The sequence below is a fragment of the Mastigoproctus giganteus genome, chromosome 12 (assembly GCF_048544385.1).
Source record: "Mastigoproctus giganteus isolate SK-2022 chromosome 12, ASM4854438v1, whole genome shotgun sequence".
Lineage (NCBI taxonomy): Eukaryota > Metazoa > Arthropoda > Arachnida > Uropygi > Thelyphonidae > Mastigoproctus > Mastigoproctus giganteus.
Window position 1 is genome coordinate 23,980,717 of NC_143586.1, and position 11,965 is coordinate 23,992,681.

Consider the following 11,965-nt stretch of genomic DNA (forward strand, 5'->3'; position numbering starts at 1 on the left):
ATGGCCGTTCCTGGGTGTGGCGAATGCCAAGGGAACAGTTCCTTCCTGATTGTGTCCTCCCAACAATGCAGTTTGGTGGAGGCAGTGTCATGGTATAGGGCTCCTTTCATTATTTGGATTGGGCCCATTAGTCGTTATCGACAAAACCATGAATGATGTGCAATATCAGGATACCTGGACAATTATGCACTTCCAACATTATGGCAATACTTCGGGGAAGGCCCATACCTGTATCAGCAAGACAAGGCGCCATGCCATACTGCTCGGGTCGTAACAGAATGGTTTGAGGACATGGGTATGGAAAAGTTGGATTGGCCAGGCCAGAGGGGTGATCTGAACCCTATCGAGCATCTTTGGGATGTATTGGATCGTTGGGTGCGTGCACGTCGAGATCGTTCAAAGAACAAGGCCGAACTGGTGGCTGCGTTGAAAGCCGAGTAGAGAAACATATCACCTGACATGTATAAAAAGCTAGTTGAGTATGCCACGAAGAGTGAAGGCCGTCATAAAAGAAAAAGGTTTCAGCCCAAAATATTAAATGACACAATAAAAGCCCTTTTTTTTTTTATTGTCTAAAAGCAGATGTCCGGATATTAATGGTAGAGGAGTGTATATTGTCTGTAAATTTCGTGTGTTTTCTGAGGTCGATTTTCTGTTTTATGGACGTAAAACCCGAGTTTCCGGCAGTAAAAACCATGCTACTCTCTCTCCTGAGACCGACTAATTCAGCCACGTTGTGGAAAAATCTCATTAAAATTCCTCACGTCATCGACGGGACTCAAACTCAGGTCTTTTCTACCCGGTGTTAGAAGTACGGTGATCCTATCAACTGTGCTACCCACAAGGGCAGATATTCTTATGAAATAGGTTATAATAATCCATTTTTCTGGGTGTATAAAAATCTGTGTTCAGGGGTGTGTTGAAGCCTCGTAATAAATTTTGGGGGATTATCCGAGCCCCTTGTTAAAAATAAATAGTGTGTAATAGATTTTATACCTGGGGATGAATCTTCGCTGAAAATTTTTCTCCAGCGAGCCCTTTGTAAATAAATTGACAGTAAAACCCTAAGGAGTTGTTTATCTTATGAAATTTACAAAAAAAAAAAAAATAATAAATAAATAAATAAATAATAAAAAAGAATAATGAATTAAGAAAATTGAATGAAATTACATATTATTTGGGGGAGCTACAACTTTCGTTACATTATAATGGGCCCTCGTGTGTAGCACAGTTGATAGGATCGCCGTCCTCCCCCGCATTGGGTAGAAAAGACTTGAGTTCTCGAGTCCCATTGACAACGTTAGGAATTTTTACAGGTCTTTTTTCACAACGTGGCTGAGTTAGTCGGTCTTGTTAGGGAAACATGGTTTTTTCTCCCGAAACCTTGGGTTTTTTATCCAGCAACAGAAAATCGACCTCAGAACACTCTCAATTTACAGACATTATACACGGAGCAATGTGGCGTGAGTCGGTAATGCTCCTAAAACCCTACTACACGAACGAACATTATAATAGGAAGGGGTCAAAACAGTTGTAACGAAGTGCTGAAATTTTTAAGGATATTTTCGGAATGCTTTTATTTTTATGTTTTTCTGATTTATTTGTTAAAATTTAATTCTGTTATTAACTTCCATGTGTACGACCTTGACCAAGCTCAGTCAGAATTCTAACTGCAATGAGCATTTAACCCATATGTTGAGGCCAGCTTGTGTCCCAGTTGTAAGATTTGAAATCTCGCAACTTTAACAATAGGACTTTCATAAAACAGTTTTTAAGTACTTCGTACTTAATTCTGTATCTTATAGATAAAACTAGTTAACTGATTCGGTGTTTCCACACAGGACTGTAAACTGATAATGTAGAGTTGTATTTACTCAGATAATTTTAATCAACAGAAGAATATTGCAAACTAATGAAATTGCTTCCACAAGAATTCAGAAAAACGGAAGGGAGAAAGAGAAATAGTTTTAAGTGAAGAATTTTCTCCTGAATTTTCCTCTCTCTCTGTATTATTCTTCCGTGAACATTCGTGTGATTCTTTTACACACGAAGTATGAAAAAGTGTCTCTCTTTTCATGTTGTCCCTCCGGCTTTTACGATGCCTTTTGTTCTCTTCTCAAGGTTCGTTGCTAGAATTCTCACTCGTGGCTAATATTTGTTATTAAAGCTGATTTTTGGTATTGAAATATTATTTATTTTGATATTTGGTTTTTATCTAGTATTGTGTTTTACTTTTCAGCGGTTGCACGATTTTATAATACTAATGGTGATACCAGGGACGTGCCTAACTAATATAATACCCGGTGGCAAGCACCCCATTCATCCACGCTTTGGTATGGTCCTGGATGGTGTGATAAATAATACTCAGTATTGTTTACGTTATACTATATACAATAAATAATAATAGGAACGGTAATTCGCAGCCGATTTACACTCTGAATATTCTGATTTTATTGGAGTGTAAGTCAATAGATCCTAGACGACTTCCTGACCCTGTCGTATTTAAGGAACAGTTGATTCGCTGCTGAAAACGGCCTGAAATAGAAGAGACAATCTCTGTCAATCTGACATTGTCTCCTGACGGGTGTCAAACCACAACCCTTTTGGGGTTTCTCATTCAGTACCCAACACTCCCTCCACAATGTATGTTGTTATCATCTGGACGCCGTTGGATTCGCAACCAAAGCTGCACTCGCAACTTTATTGTCAGCGTGGTCCCAACACACTCGTATGTCTAGGTAGCGTTGGTCAGACCCAGAGAGGACATAATTCTACTGGTAGAATAGTGATCGTAGTCACTGTGCTAGTCGTGAAGACTTAACCCTCCCCTTATATATCACTTATTTAGCTCCGTGGTTTTTATCGAGACGAAGTTGATAACCTCAAGAAAGCATTGCTTTAGAAGACGATTTGCTCAATACAATATAAATAATTGAAACCACTGTCTGTATCCACAAACTGTTTCAAAAGAAAGACCGTTGCTTCCTATCTTCTTCCTACACATGCAATTCGAGTTTTTCTTTTCTCTTAAATTGCCTACGACTTTTCATGCACTTTATCGGTAATTGTCCGAATGTTTGTTTCGTGGGCCATTCACGCTGTTGTTATCTTGGACAGTCATGCGTGCACCATCAGACAACTCTGTGCTGTGTATCTATCTGCGACCGTTTTAAAATTTTCATCTTGTTATGCTTATCAGAAGCTGAAGGACAACAGTTTTCTCTATTTTCGTATTTAAAATAGCAGTGTTAAAAATAAACTCACTCAGTTTATTCTGCCTCAGGAATGAAATAAAAACTACCGAAATATCGACTGGAGCGCCACCTCTTAAATTTTTATTATTATTTTTATATGGATGTAAAAATATTTTTGTAATTTTGAAAACAAAATATTTTTCAAATTGGTATTTAATGGGTTTTCCTTGTTATCTTATTCCTGACGTAGAGTGTTTTTTAATGAAAGGATGTGGTTATATTTATAAAAAATAAATAACATACGTACAGTAGCTACCACATAAATTACATCGCTGTACTTTTTCCAAACACAAGCTTTACAATTGAAATGATTGTCACTATAGTGTCAAATTTGTTATACTTCTTCTTCAAGAGGAGTGTTTCCAATTACGATGGGTGTCCTCAGCCTACGAGTTATATTTTTGGTAGGAATTTTTTCCCACCACAATGTGCGGTTCAAGATGTCTTCTACCTAGGTCTTCTTTTTCTCTTTCTTCCTGGAGGTATCCATTCCAGGATAACCTTTGGATATCTGGTTTCTTGCATCCGTTTTACATGACCTTACCATTAAACGCTTTTCTTCGATAGTAGCAATAACATTCTTTTTTACTTCCATTTTCCCTCTTGTGTCTTCATTCCGTTTTCTGTCTCTTCTAGAAGTTCTTGATTAGCATCTCCAAAATTCATTTCTGTGGAGAGCAATTTGTTTTCCTCTCGCCTATTCGAAGTCCACGTTTCCGCTCCATACAATAAAATACTTTGTTCAATCGTTTGAAATATGTTTATTTTATTTAGAATATTTCTGCTCCATAGAACAAAATTTATCATGCCGATAGCCTTTCTGCCGCCTGCAATTCTCTTATTGATCTCTGCTTGGGATGATCTGTCACTTTGTAAGATTGATCCCAAATATTTGAATTTATCAACTTGTTTGATTTGACTTTAACTGAAATTTGTGATAAGCCGAAGCACAAGTTTCTGTTCTTGAAAGAGGTCTCTGATGACGGATAGACCTCTTTTAAAATTTTCGCCTAATAGTTATCAGAGAATATTACAGATTCCCATTGCTCAGTTCTCTAGTTCGCATGTTTTTTAGCCCAGGTTAGTCGTTTTTAATGGATTTTGTCAATAAGGGGGTCCCTGTGAGGTCGATATTCTTTCAGGCCACTCATCACAAAGTCTTCGTCGGATAGTTCTACAACTTGCATTTACCCCAAGTATGATCTTTCCGCGTGGTTTATAAGGCTATGGAACTTGCACGACGATTAACGAGGCATAGACGCTTCAAAACTCTGTCCTATGCTGCAGTACTTTTTCAGTTCCAGATTTTCTTTTGACAACTCCGTCTCACTTTTCTTTTTTAAGCAACGTAACACAGTAGGTTACAGCCAACGTTTGCAGACATACGTCGACTAAAAAGTCTTCCTCTGTCGAGAAAAGTAATTAAGCTTTTCTTCCTTGGAGTTAACTGAGTGTATGCCATATCGCTGCTGAATAGGATACGAAGACAGATAGCAGCAGGTGAATACCTTTATAAACAAGATGGTGCAGTATTACACTAGTTTTACAGGACGATGCAATAGTGTCTTGAGGTGACATAATTTTACTTATAGAAGGAGATACTAAGGAAATACTAAACTTTAAGAAGGTGATGCAATTAATGTGATAGCCGCTGTGTATGACTGGCAGCAATTGAAAATATGAATACAGAACACGAATAGTTACCATACAACAGTTTAATATCGTAAAAAAAAAAAAAACACAGGATTCGATCCAATTCAGTTAGGCTTCCTGGATCTAACACTGACGCCATTAAATTATTATTACTAATTTCAAGTTTATTTTACTTCGAAGTTCCTTTCAGATGGCCACTTGTGTAATAAGAAACAACAATTTAATTGTCAAATTGATGGACAATTTTTAATTGACAATTTCCTCTAAAATAAAACTTTTAAAGTGGGCCACAGAAGAATTATTATCTACTCAATTCTCCATCTCGGTTTTATTCACTGGAGATAAACACTATCAAAACCAAACATTCCATTCGAGTTTTTCAAATGACCAAGGCTTTGTGAACTACCACGAATAAACTGCAATACCACTTTTGGACGCCACGAAATTCGTATCATTTTTTTTATCGTAAGGCTTTTGTTGTTTAAGTTCAGATCTTATCTGCTCCTACTAACTATCTAATACGCTTCCTATTAAGAAGGGGGGGGGGAAAGGCTTAAAATGGGTAAGATAACGACGCTGACCTCCTGTTCTCTGATCTCCCTGCCTTCACTCCTTCAAATAGTAAGCATGATTTAATCTTCACAAGGAAGCGGACGTTTTTTTTTTACGAGCCTTGCATCGAACATCAGTTTATCTCCTTAAACTGACAGCCTCGTCAGTAAGTCCAAACTCAACCACGCGATAAAAATAAAATGAAATAAAATAAAGCACGCGTGGCCTGTACAAGCATGTCCCGGCAGCTCATGAATCCACTATGGCAGATAAGCAGCATTAGTCAGGTATTGTTTTCTGATAAACGCGAGTATATACATACACATGGGTCCTGCCCCCGATAGAGTTGCCACGTACCACTTGCTAAACAAAGCAAGCATCCCGTTGTTAAGTATTCTCTTCCCCCTCCCCTGCATGAAACCTGGAAGGACAGCGGTGCGAACTATGTCACCAGGACAGTGTCGCTGTCTCGCACAGCCGACATCATCTACCAGTAATCTTCACAATCCCTTTTCGTTCCACTCCACAGATCCCAAATGGCCCCACACTTGTTATTCATACTTCCGTAGTGAAGAGAAGAGGTGGGATATGTTTTCATAGCATGTTGACCTTGCACCACTGAGACAATGAACCTTTACAAGTGATCACAGTATTCCATTAATTGCTAGTTACTCACCAATTACGGTGGAAGAGTCATTTCCACAAACTGCTTTCCCACCTCCTTTGCTGCGAAGAGTTATTATCTACTCATTTATTAAATATCTTTCACTTTTCTTCAAGTCATGTGATTGACTTTGTCTTCTTCCAAATAATACTTAAGCATTGTTGCAAATGTTTGAAAAATCACGAAAGAATTTTCATAATATTCTAAAAATACTGTAACTTGATTAAAAGTTTACTGTCACCAGATGTAACAACTATTTCTTTGTATACTTTCATAGTTAAAAGCTCGCTTATGACAGCAGCCTGCAATCTAAATTATTTCTTACTGCCGATTTGGTGGCTATTGCCTACTCATTGGTAGGAAGCAGTAGCGCACATCACCCTGTGGTGCCACTGTACCTGAGCCCTGAGCTCAGGAAGCTCCAGAAGCAAAAGTGAAAAATGAGAGTTACATAAAAAATAAACGAATTAATTGTACCAGGGTTCAAGTTTGTGAAGATATACCAATGGTCGACGATACGTTATTTGTAACCTACATTATTATTATTATTATTATTATTATTTTATAGAAAGCTGTTGACAGGTGATTGTTGTAGAGTTTTAGGAGTATCAGCGACCAAGACCATATTGCTTCGTATATATTGTCTGTAAACTGTGGTGTTCTGTGGTCGATTTTCTGGACGAAAAACCCGAATTTTGGGGAGGAAAAACTATGCTACCCTCGCCCGAGAGCGACTAACTCAGTGAAAAAGTCCCATAAAAATTCCTCACACCATCGAGGAGATTCGCACTGGGTCATTTCCACCCGGTGTGGGGGAGGACGGCGATTCTACCAACTGTGCTACCCACGAGGGGTAAAAGGTGGTATTTTGTACCGTGGATAGGTTGAGAAAAAAAGAAGAAAAGTATTGGCAAAGAGACAGAAATAAAATAAAATAAATGAAAAAAGTTTGTGTATCTAATGGGAACTTTTTCCAACCCGATCCTCAATTGATCCATGCTGAAGGACGCCGAAGCTGAGTGGTCAAATGCGAAGGTAAATGTTTCTTGCATTCTCTTTATCTTGTGAAGTCCTCTGACAAAGTGGTCGCCCTAGAGTATGAACAGAAAAATTTAAGGCGCCAGTGTGCACATACTTTGAGTGATTGGGATTCAAGCACTTGAGTGATAAATACGGTGTTGTTTCTTGTTTTCTCTTTATTTTGTGAACTCCTCTTTCCAACTTTCAACCAGTCCATGATACTACTAGCTTGAACAGTTTTCCATTAACAGTAATCTTTTTTAATTTGCATTTAGTATTTGTGTCAACAAGTTTCTTCTAATTTCTCAACTCTCAGTCAATCCATGCTACTACTAGATAATATGAAGTCAACAGCATTTTAACGGTACCGGAGCTTGTTTAAATCCTTCTGCATATTTTCAGACTGAACTCTGGATTACCTTACGGCGGGGAGGAGGCCTTCTCCTTCCGATTACAGTCGACTAACTACAACCTCCATTGAAGAGGACTAGAAATACCTATAGTAAGTTTATAGCCACAGTGTGCTGTCGCTTCATGATTTTGGCTGTCTTGCACAAAATGTAAAACAACCAAATTTCTCTTTCTCAACCTTTAACTCATCCATGTTACTGGAGTAGTATATGCTTTAGCAGTATTCCATATGGTAAGCATTTTAATCGTATGGCGTCCAGTGTTTTTTTTATTTTTTTATTTCAGTTAGGTATACACCTCACCTCCTCAAAAACAGCCTGCATTGACAGGGGTTTATTTTTTAACAGAAAAAAAAATTAAAAACTTTTTCTTCAGTATCGTTCACCGTCTCTGTCGAGGGTGAGGAACATTCCACCAGTGTTGGAAAGGAAAATCCTATCAAAGTTCTTTTTCCTGTTCCTGGGGACTGCAGTCTGCGTTGAAAATGGCGAAGGGTCTGCTGATGGTGAAGAATACTTCTTGAGCTTGTAAAAGGCTTTCCGAGGTAGTGATTCAGTCACCACAGAATCATTATTTATGTCTCTTTTTTTTTTTTTTTTTTCGTTCCACAAATTCCTATTTGTGCTAGTAAATAAAGATTTACTCCACAAATAAGAATATCCTAAGATAAACAGTAGGAGCAGAGGCCCATACAGCGGAGGTATAAATGGCGACTGGGGATACACATCTCACTACATAGCGCGTACAAGGTTAGAACACCGTGTCCCAGTTACCTCTTGTCTAACACACGACAGTGTTCCAAGGGTTTCTCTTTTTGCATCTGTAAAGTGAAGAGCAAATGTGACTTTGTTTGTCGTCCCATATCATATCTAGATCCTTGTGTTGTCGCACTCTCTGAACGCGATGCTCGTGTAGGGTGTCGCTGGCTATCTTCAGTCTTTTCATAGTGAAGGACATTTGAGCAAATTTTGTTGGGGTTAAGGGGGGGTGAGACCAGTGTTATTCAGATAGAAAGCTAATTCTCCGAGTTGTGAAGCATCCTTAGACTTCAAAATCATCAGAAAGGCCCGAAATGTTTCATTTATAGAAGTCCAGGATCAAGACGATGCTGATCCTGTTTTTCGACAAACAGGGTGTGATTCACAATGAATTTGTACCCAAAGCGGAGAGACGCGGTGCTGCGTGTTACATACAGGTTCATCAAAAGACTATTGAAGCGCATTTTCCGGATTACTCCGCAATTTCTGAAGAAACATAGAATTGTACAGAACAGTCATCCACCCTACTCTTCCTCTTTCCCAAAGTGAAAACTGCCCCTCAAAGGAAAGAGATTTCAGGATTGCCGTGGACAAAAAGAAAAACATAACTGCCGAACCGAACATCATCTCTTTGGATGCCTTCGCTGACTTTTTTTTCAGAAACTTTTCTAACGGTGTAAAAAGTGCATTCAGTCAGATAGTGATTACTTTGAATAAAAATAAAACCATATTTGAGCTTCTTCACTTTGTGTTCTTTTTATTGCATCAGTCCTGGACTTTATTGCCACATCTCGTATTCGGTGTGGCAATTCTGATGCGCCTGTAATGAAGTTGCTGATGCGCCTACAACAACAACAACAACATTTTTATGTAACTCCCAAGATGTCTCAAAAGACATATTTAAGGGAGCCCTCGTGGGTAGAACAGTTGGTAGGATCGCCATCCTCCTCACACCGAGTAGGAAAGACCTGAGTTCTAGTCCCGTTGATCACGTGAGGAATTTTTACGGGTCTTTTTCACAACGTGGCTGAGTTAGTCGGTCTTAGTCGAGGGTAGCATGGTTTTTTCTCCCGGAAACTCGCGTTTCCGGGAGAAAAAACCATGCTAATCAGCGAAAATGTCGCTGATGCTCCTAAAACCTTACTATAACAACATATTTAAGAGCAAAATGTCATAAAGAATAAAAAAATCCTTTATTCTTATTCTTCTGAACACAAATTTTTCTTCGGCATACAGAGCCTTTTATGATGAATATGGTACAAACTTAACAGTTGCAGCCAAAATTAGAATTTTTTCTCTTCCTTATTGCATGCATTGCAGCTGACTCTGAAGTTTATAGGCTACTAGGCAGTTGCCTAGAATAAATGTGGATGAAAAACAGCCAACAGGTGGTTAGCTGCAGCTTCTTTCTCTTATTTACAGGATCATTTCATGTCATTTCTTCCACTATCCTCTTTCTGTCTGTACTTATCTAGATTCAGGCCACGCAATTACAGATGCCTTCAACTCCTGCCCATGCAATTACTGCAGGACGTTGCTTTCCCGCTAATAACGAAAAGGGAGGAATTATAGAGAGAACCACTTACATAGGTCCTGACTTGTAGTTTCGCATTAAGATCAGGTCACACTGAGTAGTCACTGCTCTTCGTACTGACCTCTTACTACAGTTTCTGCAAACAAACGCTTATTTCATGAAAATGGCTTCGGTTATATGTGGTCATACATTTTTAAATACTTAAAATGCAATATAATGTAAGTACGATATTTTTAATGTTTACTTTGGTGATCACAAATTTTTGGTTCTTCCGAAATTTCTACCACGGTTGAATAAGTTTTATCATTCAAGGCTTCGTTAATGTATTGCTAACGTACCACACTGCCTTTCAAAGGGTTAATTACGACGCGTCTGTCTTCGGTGGACCAGATAATGGCAACTGTTGAACCGATCACTAAATTCACCCAGTTTTTGATCGGAATCTAGCAATGTTCACCACAACTAGCGTCAAGGATTTTAATTCTAAATTCCGATGTTTCAGCACTATTGACTAAACAGGTCGCAACAAAACTTTTCTGTGGGGTAGTTTTCCCCTCGAACTCCAAAATGAAGAATCCTCACTCTATCTCAATGACCGAACCAGTTTATGCTGAAGCCTTTCACCCAGAACAAAGTCAATAAGAACAAAAGCGAGAACTATTGCTAGAATTTTATATATATTCAAATAAAGGAACAATAATTTATTTTATTAATTGTTAATAATATACTTGTTTTAATAAATAGAAATATTTATATCTTTATTTACAATTAACGTATTGTTATTAATTAGTTTTAAACCGAATTTTTATTATGTGATGTCATAACGAATATCATTCATTCATATCTTAATTTTCCTAAGTCATGTTTTAAATTTCTCCGTTATGCTCATAGTATGTTTTTTTTTTTTTTTTTTTTTTTTTTTTGTGTTTAATTTGTGTGCCCTCGTGGGTAGCACAGTTGGTAGGATCGCCGTCCTCCCCATATTGGTGGAAAAGACCTGAGTTCGAATCCTGTCGATGACGGGAGGAAATTTTTATGGGCCTTTTTCACAACGTAGCTGAGTTAGTAGGTCTCAGGCGAGGGTAGCATGGTTTTTTCTTTCTTCTGGAAACTCCGGTTTTTTGTCCAGCAAACAGAAAATCGACCTCAGAACACACTCAGTTTACAGACAATATATACATGAAGCAACACGGCCTTAGATGCTGAAGCTCCTAAAACCCGATAACAACAAGATTTGTTGATCAGAATAGGCCATGATCGAAATATCTTCCTGATTAACAAATATAGCCCTCATGGGTAGCACAGTTGGTAGAATTGCCGTCTCCCCCACACCGTGTGAAAAAACCCGATTTCGAGAGCCATCGATGATGTGAGGAATTTTTATGGGCCTTTTTCGTAACGCTGAGTTAGTCGGTCTCAAGCGAGGGTATCGTATTTTTTTTTCTCCCGGAAACTCGGGTTTTTCGTCCAGCAAACAAAAATCGACCACAGAACACACGCAATTTACAGACAGTATACATGGAGCAATATGATCCTAGTTGCTGATGCTCCTAAAACCCTATAACAACAAATATAGTGAACGGTGGCATTCGAAATGGTGCAGTAATTACACTTTCCAACGTAAAGTGCTATGTCATATGTTCCATGTTATGGACGCATGGTTTGCATGCAGTAGTATCGGAATAATGTTGATCAGCACACGATGGTTGGTTGGTTGTTGGTTGGTAATAAAACGAACAAACCAATCAACTTTTTTTTTTTTTTTTTTTATCACAATCGGTGTCTGTTCACTTGACAAAGGAACTGAGTCTTATGAACATCGACCCTTCAATAAATTCCCCATCCATTCACCTGATCAGTGGTTGTGGGCCCTCGCACACTGGTTATAATTACAGTCCTTCCACTTTTTTTTTTTTAGCTTTTTTGTTGGCTGTATTAGTCAGTCTCTGAGAGGTTTGCATGCTTTTTTTCTTCCAGAAACTCTAGTTTTTCATCCTGCAAACAGCAAACTAACCAGACCGAACACGCAGTTACATACACAATATACTGACGCCTCATGGCCTTAGTTTCTTTGTCACGTAACACTGGCCTATCCTAACCATCATCAGAATCTGTGGAA